Raw genomic sequence first — 22670 nt, 5'->3', positions numbered from 1 at the left:
TTTTCAACACAGATATCTCCATGGATACTGGCAGTTCCCCCCACCACCACCACCCCATGTACTTGAAATACCAGCCTTAAATAGATGAGAATTGGGACAGATATAGAAGTGAAAGCTGATAAGAAATGCCACAATGCTTGAGACTTTGCATTTTGCAGCAAACCTTAACCCCTCTCGCACACATTTGACTATGTCTAGCCGAGGCATTTCTCTGTCAGCTGGAAGGTATGGTTAGACTGACTTTAATACATTGCATCATTGTTACTATGTAGTGCCATCTGTTTGAAGCATTCCTTCTAATATATTCCACCATCTTCAGTGTCCACTGCAGGTAGAGGCTCCATAGATAGCACAGACTCCGGATTCCTGGCCACCTGGTCACTTTGGCAAAGCTGCAGCACACACCGGCAAGAACGATGTCCCGACGTGGAAACAATGGCATCAGGCAAGTAATTGTCTAAGATTTGCTGTACTGAAATTTTGTATATTTGTATATAAGCTTTTCAAGTTCTAATCGGATATATCCATGAGCATGATTAATAAGCAATAGTCTTCTGTTCATCAGGATAGAATAGAAGATGGAATAGAATAGCTGAGCTGCTTTAGCTAATGCAGTAATATTTTTACAGACAATTGTTCACCGTATTCTTCCTGGGTCTCCCTAGCAACATTTAACACTACTTCATCTTCACCCAGTAGAATTCAGCATATACAATACATCTTTTAGAAAGCATAATGCAGATTTTGCCCAGACCATTGGCACAAATCATTCCCCATTATGCAAGTTGCCAGCATCAGTTAGTACAAGTGTTTTTTATTCCTGTCTGAATATATACTGCTTTTTCAGACTAGAAGACGGAACGTCATTGTACCATTTGAATCTTTCCGAAATAATCATAAAAATGGCATAGTTTTATGAATGCAGCAGCTGTCATTCTGCTCCATACAGCAGCGGTGCGTGCTATTTGGATCTCAGCCCCCTAATTAAAACTGGCACATTGATTGGGCATTGCATACTCTTATGTACTGCGCAGTCAACTGCACTGTGTATGCTAGTATCTGATTATTGTAATATAGCTGTTTGGAGGAGCAAATCATTAAAAGCTTTAACCTTAGTTGTGTGTAGTACAAATGACTATAGGATGCGATTAGAATTGCATATCTGCAGTACAGGGATTTGTTGAGAAAAATGTGATTTTTGTGGGCTATAAAGACCACACCAGTAAATAGGTAAATGCAGTCTTTTATAGACAAAGCTGTAGTTCGTTATTCTTGTGGTCTTCTATTCTATCGGTATATTTTGTGCTACCAGAATTAAACAGATTTTCATAACGTACACTTGTATTTTAGCAGGAAATACATACGATGCTATTTTGATAGTCTGGGCACTGTAACTTTTTTTAGGCACTGTTATTATTATTATTACTATTAGTTGTGGTGGTATATTGACTTTGTTCTTGTTAAATAAATAAGATATTGCAATGATGGAACACCAGTTGCAGTAGCTGTAGGAACTTGGCCTATTAAAGTTATCAGTTCCTTAGCATACTAATTACCATATATTGTGTTTGATGAGTATTGGTTTGCTATGAAAAGATGGATTAGAGGGATTATTAAGCATTTACTTGTTTTTCACTATGGTGTGTCTAGCTATTTACACACTAGCAGAACATATTTCTTTCTACAGTGCATGTTTAGCCAGTACCCTTAGTACAATGTTCATGTGGAAAAATGAACCAACAACCATAGAGATGACGGAGCAGTTAACATATTGGTTGTTAACCTCACTAATGCTTACACAAGGAATTACAATGTACTAAACTTTTCATGCGCAGGAACTGGATGCCTGCTTTATAATTGCATTGTGGAAACCTGAAAGTCATGTTTGTGTCGTGAACTAACACTGAATTGGCATTTACTATTGAAAGAACACGTATTAATATATAGTGCTTTATTCTTCTTTCAAGCATGCCTGTCAAATTAATTACCAGGTAAGCATTGGTACATTTTTTAAAAGTCTGCTTACTTACTGAAAGCTGTAGTTTCTCTTGCATGCTGATTTAGTAAAACAGTGCATAGGAGGACAGTGATTCAGTGTTAATTTTGACAGCACATTTCAATTTAGTTTTAGTCATAGTCTTTTCACTAAAATGCCATTTAGCTTTAGTCATATTTTAGTCATCTGATTTGTTTTAGTCGACTAAATCTACAGAAGATTTAGGCGACTAAAATCTAGTGGGTTTAGTCAAAGAGTAATTTAAAGTGACCTTTAACATAAAACAATACTGTAATGTGTGCCTTACTGTAATCCATGGTTGTTTCCCTTCTCTTTGCTGCTCTTCCTTTTAAATCTGTATCTGTTCTCATGCTGGGCAGAACTTCTGTTTTGCAGCAGACTGCCTTGTCTCTGAAATGGATACATGGTGTCTGCGTGTAGGTTCACAACCTGAGCCAGCACTACAGGAAGAGGCAGTCAGCTGCAAAGGGAAGTTCTTCCCAAGCATGAGAAGATATGAGGATTTAAAAGGAAGAGCAGCAAAGAAGTGAAACTACCATGGATTACAGTAAGGCACACATTACAGTATTGGTTTATGTTAAAAAATCTGAGGGTTTAATGTCACTTTAAGAATTTCTCTAGAATTTCTAATCTCATGACATAGTCTTGGAGTAAACATCTGTTAACCTGTTATTACTTATGGTATTCAGTTTTGAGCAATACAGACCCATATTTAACTGTGATATATAACATGTCTTTGTTTATCTTAAAATTAGATTAAACCAAGTCTTATAAAGAAACAATAATACTGAATATTTTCAACAAAGGACAAGCAATTATACATGCATTGATTATAACAACTTGCAGATGACATTCTTCATTCATTCAAGCAGAAGTACAACTCTAAAATATTCAAATGAAAAACTATATTGGCTGTAATGCCATTGCACATATTACCTGTTAGCCGTCCATTCAGGATGGAACCGGAACCCTAACATGTTAGTCACCTAGAATGTCAATATATTTTCATTATAGTTGTAGTCATCATAACTTCTTATTTAGTTTTAGTCACTGAAATAGTGTTGTTGACGAAAACTATGACAAAAATTATTAGTCAATGAAATTAACACTGCAGTGATGGTGTGCAGTATCTCAGTAATGGGTAACTTGGATGTAATCTAGTGAATGTTAGATATACTGTATACGCACATCATCATTTGCACAGCTTTACTAAATAAGCCAATTTAAGTGTACCTGTCACCTGGAGACACTAGATTTTGTTGGATAGTCACAATATTTAGCCTATACATTCTGCAAAAATTAGGGATCTACCAATACTGTTTTTTGAGTACCGATATTTATCTTTCAGTACTCGCCAATACAGTACCGATACCAGTACTTCCGCTAGGATGGAGCCGACTTCCCGGGCCAATCAGGCCGCCAGGTGGTGTGTCATTACCCGCTGCCCGGCTTCTCGATTGCCCAGGAAGCTGGCTCCATGCTGTATGGCCGGCTCCATGCTAATTGGCCCGGGAAGCCCAAGCACTCGCCCAAATATTTGGTATCGTTTGGTTATATTTGGTTATATTTGGTTTCCTTTCCTTCTTGTTATATCCCTTGGGATTTCAAATGCATCTGACCTATTTCTTCTGGTGAATCACTAGTGGCTTGCTTAAAGTGTACTTGTCGTTGATGTATTGTAAGACAAGTGGCACTTTATTGCAACAGTTAGTACCGTTGGGTAACTTCAGCTTCTTCTCAGCAGGCCCCCCGGGGGCCAAGAAACTTGAGGCTCCTCATTATGCATGCATGGGCTTCAACTAAGAAGTTATAGTTTTTTCTCCCCTTACACCTCACTTTTGTCCCATTGCTATGTTAAGCATCCTTTGTAACCAATACCATGGCATGGGAGGATGTTCTGACTTCCATCTGACATCAATAGTTGCATAAACAAATTATGATATTTTATGGCTTTTGAAGGTACTCTGAAAAGACACTGAAGTTACTTGCTCACACGTAGAGATGCTTTTGCTCCGAAGGATACATTGGTTACAGTTTTACTTTAATATGGTAGGGTAAAGAGCATTGATGATGTTCACAATGCAATAGCCCACAGAAACAATCAACTTTTAATTTAATAGAGACAGATCAGTGAAATGTGTATTCTATCTGGTTTTTCTGGGTAACTGTTCTTAAGATAAGCATTCATACAATATTGTTGCATGGACAGACTGGCACTCTAAATACTCCAAATCCACATTTTGAAAATCATCCCTTCTCCAATTATCTTAGAATATTAGTCAATTATGCACACTGGGGACTTTCCATTAGCCAGCTTTGTGTCAGACAATGACATAAGTCAGAGACACGTCATTAAACGCTCACTGGTTATCAGTGAGGTGATGATGAGTAGACACGCATCATGTAAATTACAGCTATGAAAATCATAGGAAGTTTTTCCAGGAGTCTAAAGTTCCTGTATTTGTATACCATTGAAAAGAACTTAAAACAAATAATTTCTACTTGAAAGCAAATTCAATGCATTACGAGGTGAATCTAGTCTCTGCTACCTAAGGTGAACCACAAATTAGTATGTACCTAGAAAAGAACAATTCCAAACATTTGCACCTCTCCTAATTATGCCCCTCGTGGAATCTACTCATTGGTTTTGTTCAGTATATTGGTAGAGAAGTAGAGAGGTGGTAGACACAGCTAACATTTCAGGTTGCCAGACCATGGATTGTATATTAGTTTCTCTGTCATTGCAGGAAAACGGGTAAAAGTATAAAATAGACATACATTGTTTTGCGGGTAATTTTGGCAAATCAAACACTTTATCCCGTGTGTGAGGAATTAATCATTTCTGGAATCTTAGCTATCAGGATTAATAAATTGCATGGTTTTTGTTATAACATAGAACTCTATGCACATTTCTGGTGACTTTGCCATTGTTTTAGAAAGACCAGATTCAATTAGCTCTAGTGCTGCTGGTCTTTTCTAGTGACTTTAACAGCTCTCCTTTTTTTAGCACTAGTCTGCTTTCCTTTTTGACTGGAGTTCTTCTTTATTCCAACCTATCTTTCATACAGTTGAATAAATAGTTCTCTCTAAAGGTGCCCATACACCTTGCGATCATCGGACGAAACTTTTCGTCCGATGATCAACCGTATCATACTGCGGTAATTGACCGCAGGTATTTTCGTTTGTGCATGAGCAGTGTTAATCGTATGCCTTTTGACGTACGGAAACGCCACCAACCTTGCGAAAAATTGTACGATCGACTGAAGTTTTCGAACATGCAGGAAAGACAGAAATCGTACGATTGTACAGTACTGGCGGTTGCACACTCCCCATACATCTTGCGACTGTCGTAAGAAAAGTCGATTGCATGCGATTATCGTACGATAATCGTAAGGTGTATGGGCACCTTTAGGGCCCAGGGACGTGTGTACCTAGCTGTGCAATATTTCCACAAAACAGCCCCATTTCACTTCTTTGTGAACCCAAGCCATAATGCACATGCAGCACATAACAAAGCTGCAGGGATGCAACTCTGTGCTAATGTACATATGTGCATTGTGGGTACTAGCAGTGGCCAGGCTGTTAAAGCACAGCTTGTCACGTGCGTATTTAAGCCTTACTATCGCCTGAAACCTAAAAAATCAATTAAGGTAATGTAGTATGCAGACATTGCCAATGACAGTGCCAGTGGTATGTCTGGTACCCATTCCCTGATGCCAGGGGTATGGTTTTATATCCATTCCCTGATGCTCAGTGGTTTGTTTTATTATCCATTCTCTGGTACCTAATGCAGAATACCACCAGCTATGCGGGACTACAAGTCCCAGCAATACATTATACTAACTCAGCTATGCAGAATACCACCAGCATCCCCCCCACTATAATGCATTGCTGGGGACTTGTAGTCCTACATAGTTGGTGCTATTCTGCATTGCTGTATAATGATTATACAGCAATACAGAATACCACCAGCTATGCGGGACTACAAGTCCCAGCTATACATTATAATAAAAGTCAGCACTACAGAATATCACCAGCATCCCCCCCACACCTACCCACGCCCCTTCTCACTCCAGACTTACCTTTCCTCTCCTGCAGGGCCCTCGTCTCGGCGGGCCAGGGGGCGGGGCTAAGAGGAGAGGGTCCTTGCACAGCAGAATGTGCTGTCCGGTGGTGCCTTCAGCACATTCTGCAGGACTGGTGACAGCCTCTCCATCCCCGTGGCACAGCCACCCGTACATGCTGCAGGTGGCTGTGCGGCAGGGAAGGAGCGGCATGATCTCGGGGGCGGGGGGCCCTCTCCTTCCTCACATTGCCCCCCAAGTGGCGGAACACCAGGGCCCGGTCGCAATTACGACCGCTGCGACCCTGGTAGTTCCGCCAGTGTCACCAACAGCAACACAGCCAGAAATAAAAATGCTTTAATTAGTAGATTAGGGGAAGGTTAGAACCTCTGGTCAGCAATTTAAGAAGTGAGGGTAAATCTCTCAAATGGAGCTCCAGATAGCAGTTAAAAAAAACAGAAGGGGGTTCTAATTTTTCCACACTATCTAAAACAAAACAAAAGGTTTTTGGATTGACATACACTTTAAGTACCCAGTCCCTGATGCCCAGTGGTATGTTGTGTATTTCTGCTTTTCTTGATTTCCAGTGGTATGGTTGGTACCTGTTCTTTGTTGCCCAGTGGTATGTTAAATACCCATTCCTTTATGCCCAGTGGTATGTTTGGTACCCATTAATGGTACCTAGTGGTATACTTGATACATCTTCCCTGGTACCCAGTGGTATGTCTGGTACCTATTCCCTGGTGCCTAGCAATATGTTGAATACCTATTCACTGGTACTCAGTGGTTTGTTTGGTGCTCATTCTCTGGTCAAATGTTTGGTAAAAGAAAGAGCTCTCCTAACTGTAAAAAAAATTACCATACTTTCATCAATATATCCCACACCTACAGTATGTGGACAGTTCACATAATTATAAAGCATGTGTACATGGCATGGCCCACAGATCAAATTAGAACAATGGGACAGGCCACATCCTGAAGTCAAGGAACCATGCAATGTAGAGAGACAAATATAACAAATATTTAAATGTGGAACTAACTAAAATTCAAAAAATTGGTGGTGTCTCACAACCCTCAGCATGTATAACTAGGAGAGCAAATGCTCCAGGGCCTTGCTGCAAGTCTATGGATGCAAGTTATAAACAATATTCAAAATAATCTTCTTGTAGAGTCAAAAATGATGGTCTGTGTAGGTCTACATGGCACGCTGAGTATATAGTCCATGGATGCTTAACCAATCTCAAAAAAATGCATACAGGAAGGAATCTTAAATAACAAACAGGTGCAGTGTCCATGCATAATTGATGTTTCATTTATCTCATAAAAACAGTATTCATATTCTCCACCATCAAGCCAAATGACATGTCCCAGGCACTTGTAGCCCTCAAAGGTAGGCCACCCAGAAGATATGGGGAAACCTTCACTATACATGAAACACTATAGCTGTAACATTTATAGTGAACCACATCCCTATCCAAAGTATAGCTGCAGCTTTCAAAATGAAGCACATCCATGGGATATGAGGCTGTTACATCATTTAGATGACTGCCCAAATCATGTCACTTCACCAGGATAATACAGATATCACAATGTCCACATGCTATTCAAAGCTAAACCCTTTCGTCCACTATATCGTCGATTTGATTAATTTAATCTGTAGTGGTGATCTGAAGCTTACTTGCACATCACCATTTTATGTTCAGGCCTTGTGGAGTGACATCATTGGGGCAGACATATGACTTCCACATATCCCGTGGATGTGCCTAAAGCTACATCTATACTTTAGATATAGCTGTTGGGATGTGGTTCACTGCAAATGTTACAGCTAGTTTTTTTGGCAGATCATGTAGTCCCGCATAGACATTTATTTTCCACTCTTTAATTTGAGTATTTCCTTGTACACATCCATTATAACTATGTGTATTGACCACATATATGTTGTTGACAGTATTGTCAATTTTTTTAAAAGTAAGAGAGCTCTCCCATTTTTTCAGGGTGCTAAGTGAGTTCATGGGTTTTAATGGAGTAATATATTACCATGGTATTTAATTTTTTTATGTTTGTGTAGTGTAAACAATCTTTAAAGGAGAACTATAAGGTGAGTGCTTTTCACTCACCTCATAGTTCTAGCCGACCTGTGACAATGAGATGGTCACAGGTCGGCTCAGTAGATCGGGATGTGAGCGAACACATACCGGCGTTCGCTCACCTCTCGATCCTGTCACGGCTCTCTGCCGTGACAGGGGAGGGGCTGGATTCTCCGATCTGCCAGTGCTGACGGAACGGACGGGGGAGGGGCTGGATTCCCCCCTCCCCGCTCCGCTCCGCCAGCGCTGACGGAACGGACGGGGGCGGGTACAGCTGGCTCTGCCTTTATATAGGCAGAGCCAGCTGTCAGTCACGCAGCTGGACGGATCCCGGCACAATTGTCGGGATCCGCTTCAGCTGCGGCGTCTCAGTATACCGCGAGCTACAGCTCACGGTATACTGAGCCTAGGGTGATGGGAGGACGCTAGTTTGTGTCCTCCCGTTACCCTAAGGAGAACTGTGGGGAAAAGACTTAACCCCATAGTTCTCCTTTAAGGAGACACGGCTTGGTTTTTGTTTTTTTACTTGAGACAATATGTGTACATTATTATACAGTAACTAGTGTTATAATCATATGAATGTTGTCTGTTGTAGTCCATAAACCGCATATATCTATTTTAGTGTTCGTATGTTTGGTACCCATTCCCCAGTACATAGTGGTATGCAGAGGCATAACTAGAACCTTGTGCAAGAAACCATGAAGGCCTCCCCAACCACCATGGCACCGCATGGTTAACAGGAAGGCTGCCGAGGTCCCCAGAGCAAGAGCGGGACCCCAGGCAGCTGCTTGTTTAAAATTTTAGTGCCAGTGTTCTGTCGAGAATTCTGACCCAGTATCTGCGCTTACGTACAGACGGGATTAACGAGGAAACCGGAATTTATTTACAAAGTATTCGTTTATAATGGTTAATTGTAACCGGTAATAATATACCATCTATGGCAGTAAATGATGGATGGCATATGATTAACGGTCACAATTAACGATTTAAGCGAAATAGTTTGTGAATAAATCCCGGTTTCCTCGATAATATTGGTTTGTGCGCACACGCTGGGGTCGGCAAAATCCACTACGTCGGCGTTCTCAACAGAACACCGGTATCTGCATTTAGTATCGGAGCATTTTCACGAGTATGCGTACTCATGAAAATTCCCAGTATTGGCACTGGTGTATCCCTACTTAAAAATATAATGTATTGCTGGGACTTGTAGTCCTGCATAGTTGGAGCTATTCTGCATTGCTGTATAATCATCATACAGCAATGCAGAATACCACCAGCTATGCAGGGCTACAAGTACCAGCAATACACTATAATAAAAGTCAGCACTACAGCATACCAGCAGCATCACCCACACCCACACACACACACACACACACACACACACTTCCGCGCTCCCCCCTTCCCACTCCAGACTTACCTTTCCTCTCCTGCAGGGCCCTCTTCCTCATCTCGGCGGGCAGAGGGCGGGGCTAAGACAAGAGGGTGCTCACACAGCAGAATGTGCTGCCCGGTGGTGCCTGCAGCACATTCTGCGGGACCAGTGACAGCCTCTCCATGCCTGCCGCACAGCCGCCCGTATGTGGGAGACCTATTCCCTAGTGCTCAGTGATATGTTAAGTATGTACCTATTCCTTAGTACACTGTACTATGTTTGGTACCCACTGATGTGTGTAATGCCTATTGCCTGGTACCTACAGTATGGTTCGATATAACTAGTGTTATAATCATATGAATGTGGTCTGCTGTAGTCTATAAACAGTACATATTTATTTTAGTTTTCATATGTTTCGCATCCATTCCCTTGTACCTAGTAGGATGCTTGGTACCTTTTCCCTGTTGCCCAGAATATTTGATATCCATTCCCTGGTGTCATACTTCCTAAGTATTATATTTAATAAATCATAGGAAATATTTTTTTGAAAAAAAATATAACCATAGTACCTAATTTTCTAATGGTGATTAGTGTTCTAGCATAAATTGAAAGAATATACAGAGTGTCTAGTTTTCTTTTTTTTTTACAAAATAGCTGTATAATATTTATTTGCAGTTGCATGAGGAGTCTCCATGCTTTGTGTCTCCATAGATGACCCTGAGGATTCAGAGCTTGGCTCTGTGGCTGAGGAGACCCCACTGGGGAAGGACAGTATCTCCCTGGGAGTGAGAGAAGGATTTATCACTGGTAATACGGGCATTAAACAAGACAAATTCGTCAAAAGATCTTGGTCATTAAAAGCTTTATATTCATATAGTATTCTATTTAGCTTGTTGAAAAAAGTTCATCTAAAACTGGTATCTCAGGTTTGAGAGGACACCAGCTTCTTATAACATTGGGGGGAGCCTTGGTAGAAACAACAAAAAAATTCACTGGGGGATCCTGATTCAGGATTTCTTTTTGATAGCCAGAAATGTTGTCATGCATGGGAATGCTGTCCGGAGCTGCGTGACCACATAGCTTCTGGGGAGAGCTCTTTGTTAAGATGACTCAGTGTTATGGGAAACTGGTAAGAGAATAAACCCACTGACATTCAAGCAAAGTAAGATATCAAAGTTGGGTGGATATAATATTTGAGAAGTAAAGTAAACTAATTATGGTATATTTAATGTGTTTGGATAGAATATTAAATGTAAATTATGGGTAGATGGCAGTAAATACTATGCTCTAATAAGTTTTATTGAGTTTACATGTAACATGCAGGTAAGAGAACAAAGAGTCTATTTTCACATTATAACAACAAATTATGTTTAAACCTACCAGAAAATCATGTGTAATAATGATTTACCATTCATTACACTGTATTTAAAGATGGCCTGTCAATTTTTAAATATGTTGTTAATAGGTTTAACACAGTTTTTGAAATGTGCTACTATTTTTTATTTCCAAAAAAGAGCTCATCTCAGGCCGATCTTTTAAAGTTGGCTTGTCTCATGCGTGAGAGAATAGTATACAGTATCAATATAAAGTGACACTAAACTCAAGAGTTAAATCTTAAAAATGTCTTAACTATTAAAAGTACTGTACCTTATTTGTGCACCACTCAGCTGTAGATCCAAAAATTACCCTTGAATTCATGCTGACACTGTCCTTACTTCTAGAGGGTGGCTACTGTTCTAAAGTATCCACCACTCCAAGCTCACTACCTCGATGGGCTACAATCTCACGTTTAGTTTACTAATTTGTGTTGAGACTGTAGTCCATCACAGCAGTGATCTTGGAGCGGTGGCTACTTTACAACACACACAGGGACCATGGGGAACAAAAGTAGCCACCCTCCAGAAGGAAGGACAGTGTCAGTATAAATTCAGAGATGATTTGAAGGTTCTACAGCTGAGTGATACACAAATGAGCTACATTTATGTTAATAGTTAGGTACATGATTGCATTTTTAAGATTTAACTCCTGAGTTTTGTGTCACTTTAAGATACATTTATGTTTGTTGTAGTATTCGTAATATCACCAAGCAAAGCCAGCTACTCCGATTTTTCCCCTCTAAGGTGTTAATTAAAGTAGGAAGAAGGAAGGCTGGTTAGTAAAGCAGATGTCTAAAAATGGGTACCATAAACTGGAGTCTTAACAATGTCAGGCCAAGTATGACTACTATTGGAAAATTATATCTGTTATAGTAAACAAATGTATTTAAAAAATAACAGGTCTTCTTTCATCACATGTACTGTATACTACTTGTTACTCATACTTCTAATTTTAGACTAAATAACACATAATGCAGCTGAAATATTGACCACAGGCTAAGGTGTGGAACAGGATATTAGCTGTTGCTGGTGTATTTATAAATCAGACAGCTGCTAAACATTCACTGCAGATGAATCTTCTTGGTGCATGTTTTAAATGAGTGGTTGATTTACCACCACTTTCACTGATTTATAAATATACCCCTTGGTACTTGCGACAATCTTCCATCGGCTGGACCACTCTGTGGTAAAGGTTGGACAATTGTGAGAGCCCAGAGAAAATAAGAGCCAACTGTTCTGTGAATACTGCAGTGTTTGGGCCTGGCCAGCCATCATGTGGCCCATTTAGATCAAGTGTGTACAGGGTACACAATGGGAGAAATAACCACCTTCCCTGTACCTGCAGACAACTGGGATGGGCTGCAGTGGGAACGCGTTTTAAATATACTTTATTTAAAACAATAACATTTGTACATAAGTATGGAAAACTGCTCATTGTTTTTCATAATGGAAGATAAACCTATATAAAACATTCAGCTAAATACAGTTTTTTTTGCATAATACGTATACTGAGAATAATCATGACTAGTTACCTTAGTTGTATTGAAGATTTTCTGATAATTTCCTGTCTGTATTGGTCTGCTCGTGTGATATGGATAATATGGTGTGTATGTGTGTTGGTACTATAAAAGAGCTTTTCATGGACAGATCCTTTACCATGTAAATTCCTGTGCATAGTGAGCTTTACCTGGGGCCATTTAATGTTCATGGTACAGTCCACACAAGATCCGCTTTTTAAGTGTGTCCCCTCTATCCTTTTGCCGAAACACTGCTTTTAACATAACAAAAAAAACATATGCAGGGGGAAGTTAGATACTGTACTTACCAGGCTTCTGTAGTGCAGGGGGTGAACTTATCAGATTCCCGGGGAATGATCAGTACTCCAAATTTCACTTGAAGATGCTGCAGCACAATACAGGATCTCAGTGAGCTTTGGCCTACTCCGTTTTCCCCAGGATCTTGCCAGAAGGATGATGACTTCATCCTCACTTGGGCACTGCAGGCAGAAGGTAAGAGCAGAAAGTGGATCTTCCTATTTAGGTGCATGTCTGCTTTATAGCATTTCTTTTATTCTCAATAAAATATGGTTTAGCGTAGCTTAACCTCTTGCCGTCCGCCCGTAGTAAAAAAACGGACGGACGGCACTGCAGCATCTGCGGGTTGCCGTCTCCAGACGGCAATTTTTTTCTGCTCGCGCGCGCCCCCTAGCGGGCACGCACGGGCAGAAAAGACCCGCTAAATGCACACACCCGTTACCGGGTGTTTCACATATAGGCAATCGGCGGGTCCATAGCCCGCCGATCGCCTATATGTGCCGATCGCCTATATGTGCTCGACCCCTCACCTTGATTCCCGGGATCCGCTGCCCCATCTTGGATCCCGGGACCGGCTCCGAGGGCGTCAGGAGGAGGAGGACGGGAGATCAGCTCCTTGCTGATCCCCGTCCGGGCTGTGAATGCAGAAGTGATGTGTGTTACATCACTTCCGCATTCACCTGTCAGTCATCTGGAGAGAGAAGAAGCTGATAAAGCAGATCTCTGCTTTATCAGCTTCTTTTGGGGTCCATAGGTGATATTAGGGGTCCTAGAGACCCCTAATATCTCCATAAAGAGGACCTGTCAGTGTGCCTTTGCTATTATATAGGGGGTTGTTATCCCCCTATATAATAGCAATAACAATAAGTGCAAAAAAAAAATATAAATAAAAAAAAAGAAAAGTAACACATAAAAAAATAAAATAAAATAAAAGCCACATATAAAAAAAGGGGAAAAAACCCCCCCAAAATGTTTAACTCCCCCACCCCCACGTTTACGCGCCTATAAACGTAAATACGCGTCCGGTGCCCCAGCGCGCAAAAATTACAATTGCGCTACACATGTTACATATCGCCGCGAACGTCGCAGTGAGAGCAATCATTTTAGGGCCATCAATCACTGATAACACTAAACTGATGAGCGGTAACAGCTTTTAAAGCGTCGCCTAGGGCCAATTTTGGGTATTATCGTTTTTTGAGGTTTCGCGCGCGCACGCAATTTTAAGGCTTGACATGTTTAGTGTCTTTTTACCCGACGTGACCCCATCTTTTATATTTTACCAAAAAATTGGGTAATAATAAATGTTTTATCATTTAATATAGGGGAAACTGTTTTTTTTTTTAAATTTCGGTAATTTTTCCTTAATATAGTAAAAAAATAAAACCCCCAGTGGTGAATAAATACCACCAAAAGAAAGCTCTATCTGTCCCCAAAAAAGGGTATAAAATTCATTTCAGTACAGCGCTGCATGACGGAATAAATGTCAGTTAAAGTACCGCAGCGCTGAATACTGAAAAATGGCCTGGATGGGAAGGGGGTTTAACACCGCGGATGTCAACTGGTTAAAGCCTAGTGTAACTTAAAGTGTATTTGCACTTTTTCAGGCCAAATTGAGAAAACCCTTGTAACTGTTTGTAAAGTGTTCCTATTCACACAGCAAATTTAAACAATACTTTTTTTTTTTAAATTACCTTTTACATGTTTCTTTTCTGCAGGTCTTAGCCACCTTCACTCTCAATTTCTGTAAAAGGAAACTCTGTTACTCTGTTTCTTGTCCTAATAAAATGACTAAAGCTGGGTACACACCAGCTTTAGGGGGAAAAATATGACAGATTTCTCCATCCACACTAACAGCATGGATGAACAAATCTCCCGCTGTGTACCTTGTATTCTGACAGTGGTGCCAACCACATTATTAACCTCACAACATTAGCCTCACCACCCCCCTTGTTGTAGAGGAAAATTCAGTACAGGGAAAAACACTTTTCTTTGCGAATTGAGCATGTTTTATGCAAGCAGTAGCATTTCTTTTTTTTAAAGTTATGCTATGTGAATGAGAATTATGTAACATATATACAGTATATAATGTAGGTGCTATCCCAATTTGGCTGCAAAAGTGGAAATACACTTTAAACCCTATCTAAACCCAAAAGCAAAAATGTAATATATTGCAGTGTATTAGTCTGGCTGAATTCATTTTCTTTTTTTATTTGTTTTTTCCCTTTATTTTTAACTGGTATCCGGCCAGTAAGTCTGTTATTTTTCAACTTCCTTTGACAGACCAAGCTGTCCAGAAAAAGAGGAAGTCTAGAAGGTTGAAACAAACTAGTTAACGCTAACAATGTGAACTTACAATGGTTAGATTATTTAAATTTATGTAAAAACTTTATGCCAAATGAAAAAAAAAAAACTTTTGCTTTAACTACTTAAAAAGTGTTATCTTGGGGTTCATCCTTTATTTTGTTAGTAAAGTCCATCTAAATCTGCTAGTGCATCTAACACTACCCTCTCAATAGGATGACAATGCTGCTGTTAAAGGATGGCTCCGTTGCTCCTCCATAGAGTGGAGCCACCATTTGATAACGTGTGTTACTGGCCGAATCATCAGGTGAAAACAAACCTAAAAAGCCTACAAGAAGAAAACTAATGCAACCACCACATTTAAGGATTGTGATCTGTAATAAATATATTCTTGTTTTTGGGTTTACATATGCCTAAAATAAAATGACTGACTAATGCTTATTTACCAGGCCAATGTCTAGAAATATTCCTTGAAATACAAAATTAAGTTTAGTGTAAGCTTTGTATGGAGCAGAAGTGGAATTGGTTTTCCATAGATCAACTGTGGCGTATTAACTCTAACTCTAAATTGGTTTGCCTATCTGTACAGGCAAAGCTTGTAAGAAGCAGGGTGGTGATTGACCTTTCTGCCACAGCCATACAGATAATATGATTACTTGCGAGGCTCTGTCCAGCACTTTTTCCGTTCTGATTGAAAAATGTAGCAAATTTTCATTGAAAGATCATACCAACAGCCATGTATATTTTTTAAACAGCAATTTTTTTCTGTTGCTTAGTGTGAATCATTTGTTTTGAAACACTTATTGCTTGAATCCACTCATGTATATAAATTTAGCTATCATATTTTGACAGCTTGGTATAGATGTAGCTTTGTTCCAGGTAAGCAGCAAAAGTTGTTTGCCTTTCATGTGTAGTGCTCACCCCCCTAAGGAGCTGCTGGTTGAATTGAACCTTTCTAGCCTGTCTAAGGTACACAGTCCATAGCTGCCCCAAAGTAATTACTGACTCACCAGTGGTGACCAATAAACTGACTTCCACGCTGATGATCTTTGGCTTGCAGAAACTTTATTGAACACATTTGGGCGAGAGTGTTAGAGCACAGAACACCCATGATCTTGCAGACTCCAAAATAGAGAGCAAAGTACTTACAGCCTTCACAGAAAAAGAGCCTTAAAGCCAACCTGGCAGTCTGTGAATTTAGCTCCTGGCTGTAAAATACTAGATGTTGCAGTTACCAGTTCAATGGGGAGAAATTACCAGTAAAGGAACAGGCATCTTATTCAGGCTGAAGTTCCTCCATGGCATCTCCATCCCCAGGCTTCAATCACTATGCCTACATCCCAGGCTTTAGTCCAAGCACATGGTCACCCTCCTGGGAGAAGCATTCAGCATTCCACCCTCAGGCAGAAGCTCCAGAATATTTATACACTCTCCCAGCCTGCGCCACTGCCAGTAAACTTCCTAGTGGTTGGTTTAGGAGGTACAAACATTCCTAACTCTGATTAGTGTAGCTTCCCACACTATTGCCAGGGACACGTCTCAGCAGCAGGCAAAAGTAAACAGTCAGCAGAATTTAGGAGAAACTTGAACAAAGAAAGCTGAACTATCCATCAGAATCAGACTGACAACAGTCTGGCAACTTCTAAATTTAAATATAGACATTCCTGTCTAAGGCAGGGTGGCTACACATGCTTACTGGTTAGTCAGTACAGGGCTTTCAATGATGGCTTTGATTTATCTATTATCCTTCACTGCATGGTCTCTTCCCAAGGGTTGTTCCTAGCCATTTTGCTGCCTCAGGTGAAGTGTGAAATGGCACCCCCTCCAGCTAACACTAGACATGCAAAATGACTTAGGTTGAGCGAAACTTCCCCAGAGTCACACTTTACATCAGGGCCCCGCCTTACATGAAAATCCAGAGTTCCCCCTTACATCAGAGTCCCCTGTACTTGGAAATAAAGAGTCCCCCCTTGCATGAAAGTCCACAGCCCCCTTTACATCAGAGTACCCCCTTACATGAAAATCCAGAGTTCACCTTACATCAAAGTCCCCCTTACATGAAAGTCCACAGCCCCCCTTACAGCAGAGTACCCCCTTACATGAAAATGCCGCCATTACATGAAAGTACACCGCTCCCCTTTACTTCTGTTCCAAATCTGGGAGAACTGGAGGAGGCATCTCACTTAGCTCACTGAAGGAGTAGGAACAGTGTGGGAGCAGAAGGTCCTAGGTCCTTTCTAGGTATGAATGCTGGTAAGGGTGGGCAGAGTACACAGCATTTATTGGTTGCTAGGATGCCAGGCAGTCTTTTTTTTCTTATTTAGTCAGTGCTGAACAATGTACAGTATATGCTGCCTGCCGCCCTCCACCTCATTTATTAAATTCACAGTAGTGGGTGGCTCATGCCCTGGGTGGCCGGCCACCTGTGTACTGTCTGAATAAACCCAGCTGATTTAGCTGTTCAGAGCTTCTTTTGACACAAGTGTCCATCTGACTGGGACATGAGCTGCCCGCTACTCTCTATTAATCAGTGGAGCCTCAGGCGGCAGGCAGCATATACATTGTGTAGCACTGAATTATTAGAAACAATTTGCTCTGGCTGCCGCTGCCCCCCCACGTGAGGTGCTATTAGAGGGACCGCCCTACTCTTCACCCCAGGATTCTCTCACTGCTGGTACTGCAAATGTGATATAAGGTCAGCTTTGAGGCATACATGTAGAAGAGGCTTGTTGCTTGATACAGCCAATTCAGGCCAGATTGGCTAATACTTGTTATATCTTTTGTTTCTAGTAAATATATACAGTAAATAAAAACCACACACAGTATTGTTGGACTTTTTGCTCCAACGTAGACAATATTAATCAGTTAAAGAATGTTAATCCGGACTGCTCGTGGACCTGGCATACTGGACCCATTGCATATCTGACTGTTCATATTCAATTCGGTGTGGCTGTTACTGGCGAGCGTTGAGGCCCCTTGGTGGACATTATGACATTGCATGTAATCGGACTCATCAAACCATCAGTGAATTGGATATTAAATTGTCCCTCACACCAGTAGATGAGGTTTGTGCCAGTGAGCTCTGTGGCCCCCATGGTGGGCATCATATCATTGTTTGTAGCTGGATGTCTAAGGCTATCAGGTTACACATTACTTTGTCCTTCCCAATTGAGGATAGCAGGGCTGTACTCTCTCCCTGTGTCTCTATGTTCGCCAGGCCTGAAAATCTTTGCTTCTATTGTGAGGTCTGACCTGCTGTATATTACATATTTTACAGTTAACTGGTTTGTTGTAGGTAGGTACCTACCTACATCAACCTGAAACTCTTCTAATGATGCTGTTGACTATACTTGTCTGTAAAATGTGTTGAGTTCTCTGTCTCCTCTGCTGAAAAAAAAGCGTTCTTACCAAATTGATTGACTGCATGAACTGTATGTATCCATGCATCACGTACCTAATATGATTCCATGAATTGTTATTAAGCTTCTAAAGTGGTTAGTGAGATTGTTTCCTCAGGTCATAGTTGCTAAACATTTGCTTGTGTTATACTTTGACATTGTTATACTTTAACCATAAGACTTTTTTTTTCTTTGGTCCTTTTTTCTTTGTTAAAACAAGCCATTGAGAGCTTTTGTTACATCTGTTTGATAAATGCAAAAAAAGAAAAAAAAATACTGTTGATTCTGCCAATATTCTTGTCAGCTTATAACATCCGGTACTTATTGCCTCTGCTGCACTGTTATTAGTTACATGTTCTTAGCTGTCTCTGTGGACTACAAAACTAATCCCCCAATGTTATGGAGCAGAGGAAAGGGGTAATGTGTTCTGTAGTCTCAACACACTTCCTGTGCTTGGGTGACAACACTGCTTCTTCAGATATGCAGTAAAGTGAGTGAGTGTTTTTACTCACACACAGAAAATGTGTTACTGGCAGGATCATCAGGTGTAAAAAATCTTGAAGACAAAAAAACTAATGAAGCCACCACGTCGTAGGACTGATAAGCTGTTGTAGGTAAAAGTTTTGTTATTTGGGTTTAGATACACTTTAGTCTTTGGGGATCTTTACCTTTTATAGTCACACAGTCCTAACACATAGATAGATGTATACACAATAAGTTTTAATCTCTTCAAGCCTGACAGTTTACAGGAAACAGGCACAATACAGAATACTTCCTATAACAATTATGCAGGTTTTAAATTCCTGGTGACAATGGTAGGAAGCACTTTACACAGCTGTGCACTATCCCCAAATTCATAGAAATATTATACATTTATGAAATACAAACCCTGCTGCATAAAAAACTAGATCTCAAGCTCTGTACATTGACAAACAGAAATTGTAGTATGTGCATTTGCTATTCTGCTGGTATTATTAGCTCTCCAGGTATTTTGTCTGTCACAATCAGTAAAGCTACCAAGTAAATACTGCCGGTTTCCTCTCCTATTTCTGCCCTTCCTGTTTTCTACAGAAATCTCCCTGTCATTCTCCATCCTGCGACGCTCCACCCTGGGCCCTAATGTCTCTCTGCAGGAGGCAGCTAGGAAGACACTCTGGGCTCTAGAAAATGATATATTTCTTTAATGTGTAAATGAGGGCTGCAACCAACTAATCGATGAGAATCGTTGTCAATAATTCTCATTATCAATTAGTTGGTGTGGTTCCCCTAGTTCTCTCCTCCACGCTGGGAGCTGGTGTTTCATGGGCTCTGTGTCCCCTCCGACCCCCGCTGGGATCAGCTGGGATCGGAGGGGACACAGACCCCTGCAGCTAGTGTCCAGCGGTGAGGAGAGTTCCCCAAAACCTCCTGCTGCCACATTGGGTCTGCAGCTTTCTCCTCCCTGCTAGGAGCCCGCATATTTCAAATATTTGAAATATGTGCTGATCATTCCCTGTAATATTCAAACATTTCTGTGATCAGCACTGATCACTACAATGTTTGTAAAAAACTGAGGACATAGTATTTAAATGGTGTGTCCCAAATTATGAATGAACAAGAAGTGCTTTACATCACTTCCTGATTTTTCATGCTTGTGAACATAGTATCTGTTTACTATCCCCTTGATTTATGAATGAACAGGAAGCCTCTGTACTGCATGCCTCCTGTTCTTTGGGGGCTGCAGAAAAAAAGATTGAAGGCTCCCAAGAATAAAAAAAAATTAGTAGTAAAAAAAAGTAAAAAAATAAATAAAGCACCCTCCCCCAATTATTAAAAAAACAACAACTAAAAAAGGTAGGAAAAAAAGTCATCTTCAGTTTTAGCCTGACAAATTCTTGTGCGGAAGGTGCATTGGGGTGCCAATCACTTCAATGGCACCTCAGTTTATCGAAAAAATAATCGGCCAACTAATCAATTAGGAAAATAATAATTAGTTGCAACCCTAGTTTAAATGTTTGTGTACAGAACAACCCTAGAAATGTAGTTTCCTTTTGACTGCTTTTCCAAGAAGTCAGATTTTTAGCCAACCCTTGCATTGGGGTTTACATTTGTGGAGCGATACTAGGTAATATGCTTGCAGTACTTTAGGGATGCAGATGATGCTACTTTTCTTATTACAATGACTTCATCAGATGGTAATATTGAAGATAGGCCCTCCATTTCCAGTCAGTTTGAGAAATGGCTTGCCCAGGCTTACTTTTTTTTCCCTTTAAATAAAATGTCTAAAAAAGTTGTCTGAGAAAGTATTGCATTTTATAACATACTTTATTTTGTAAAGTCATACAAAAGAAAAATTGCATACAACAATAAAAAGGATTTGGAAATATTTCGAAAATGCAACAAATCAACTCCGGAAAAGTCCATCAAATGCCACATAGGTTTGCAGTTGGACCAGAAATGTAAAGAGAATGGGGTCACCTTTATTATTTGAACAATAACCATTTTTTAAATTTTTCTTTTAATCCCTAACAGTTATTATCTTACTAATGAAATCTGTGAGTGAATTGTGATTGTGTGTTCAAATTGGTTGTTGGCCCATGCTTTGCTTTAAAGCCACTCCTGCTAGCTTGACCTACAATAAACAAACCTGATTAGAAGGTGAGCAAGGCAAACTGACAGGGACCATGAGCTGCTCCCACCCTATCAAGAGGATGAACCTCTGGATGGAGAGGAAAAAAGAAGATAAACATATGGGTTTCTACATCAGATGGTTGAAAATCACCACAAGTTAGCTGCTTGCAGAATAATAAACCTAGGGGATTACCTTCTATCGAAGACTTTTAATTTTCTTGAATACTATTCTTTCATACCACAGTGTGTTAAATAGACTTACTTTATAATGCTTGAAATGTAAAATGAATTCCATCTGGTGGATATAATCCACATGGTCAACCCACTCTTTAGTCATTGGAATGTGCTCAGATCTCCAGTCTCGGGACTATGTTGCTGGCAGCATTGATGAGATGTCTTGCATGTGATTTCTCAGAATGTGTACCAAAACCTGGAATTTGTCCACCAGGTCTTCTATAAATAAGTTGGCATATTGTGGTGCCATAGCAGAACATACACTCATAAGATAGTGAGCAAAAGTGAAATAGTTGTGTGTTTAGAATGAATTTATTGAGCTCTGTAACATTCTCAGCATTGTATTTGATGTTGCTGAGGATGAATCTGTAACATGCAGCAATCTCATCCTTCTGAGGTATGTTGCTATACAAGGGGTCTACATTCATAATCACTAAAAGTGTATTTGGTGGTAATTGCAGTATATTGTGGAACTTGTTCAGGAAATCAGTTTCAGCACAAATCAGCACAATTTCAACAAGGCCTGAGATTTGCTTATTGAGTGAATTTATACCTGTTATGGGTCAGCCTGGATTTCCTGACTTGTGGATCTTGGACAACATATAGAGGTTCTCACTTTCTGGATGATCTAGATTTGCACTGTTAAGGTCTAAAAGTAAGTAGGTTGGTAATAATTTAATAAGACCTTTTAGGTTGTTGAGTAAAATTATGGGTCAGATCATAATCCAGTTTTTATATTGAATATCATCTGCAAGTTGCTTCTTCCCCACTGGTAAATATTTGTTTGTGTCCATCACAACTACCTACCATGCCCCCTTTATCTGCTGGTTTTATGAAGATGGCATGATTATTTTGCAGCTTCTGCATAGACTTTTCTTCCAGTGTTGATAGATTATACACATTTTTGTTTGCTGGTTGGATATCAGGGTTGTAATTCTCATTGTGAAGCTGTTAATATATGTGTCAGGTTTAGTATTACGTTCTGCTGGAGGTGTTAAGTTGCAGAGAGACCTGGAGAAATAAACAGAGGGGTTTCATGACTGTGGGGATTTGCTATCAGCTAGTGTAGTTCTTTTTCCCATGAATGCACTCGGGGTGTGCTGCTTTCCCATAACATGAATTGCTTAATCGACCCATACAAAATTTGGTTTGATTGGGTGATCTTGATGACCATGGGCACCCTTTGATGACAGTAAACCTCCCTAAAATTGATGTTCAGGAAAAAGTATATCTGGAGGATGGATATTACAAAGCAACAGCTATTGTTAGATTGCGATAATACAGTATTAGCATTAACAGTGTACAAGTGTGCCTGACTGCCATCTGGTGTCCACAGCGGAATAAAGCTTTGTAGCATGGTTCCTAGCAGGGCTATCATTTTTCTTTTTATTTATTTT

The 22670-nt window shown here is 40.2% G+C and overlaps 1 long non-coding RNA gene across 1 annotated transcript; it reads left to right on the top strand.

Moving 5' to 3' along the window:
- The first annotated feature begins 1967 nt into the window (after positions 1 to 1967).
- LOC108784298 lies at positions 1968 to 19596 on the top strand. Its single transcript, XR_001941061.1, has 3 exons — positions 1968 to 1991; positions 10252 to 10347; positions 19501 to 19596. It is a non-coding gene; the product is annotated as an uncharacterized LOC108784298 (long non-coding RNA).
- Positions 19597 to 22670: the final 3074 nt, after the last annotated feature.

Source organism: Nanorana parkeri, unplaced genomic scaffold (assembly GCF_000935625.1).
Source record: "Nanorana parkeri isolate BGI_ZX_2015 unplaced genomic scaffold, ASM93562v1 scaffold107, whole genome shotgun sequence".
NCBI classification, from domain to species: Eukaryota; Metazoa; Chordata; class Amphibia; order Anura; family Dicroglossidae; genus Nanorana; species Nanorana parkeri.
Note: the sequence above shows the minus strand (reverse complement) of the source record. Positions and strands in the feature narration are given on the sequence as shown.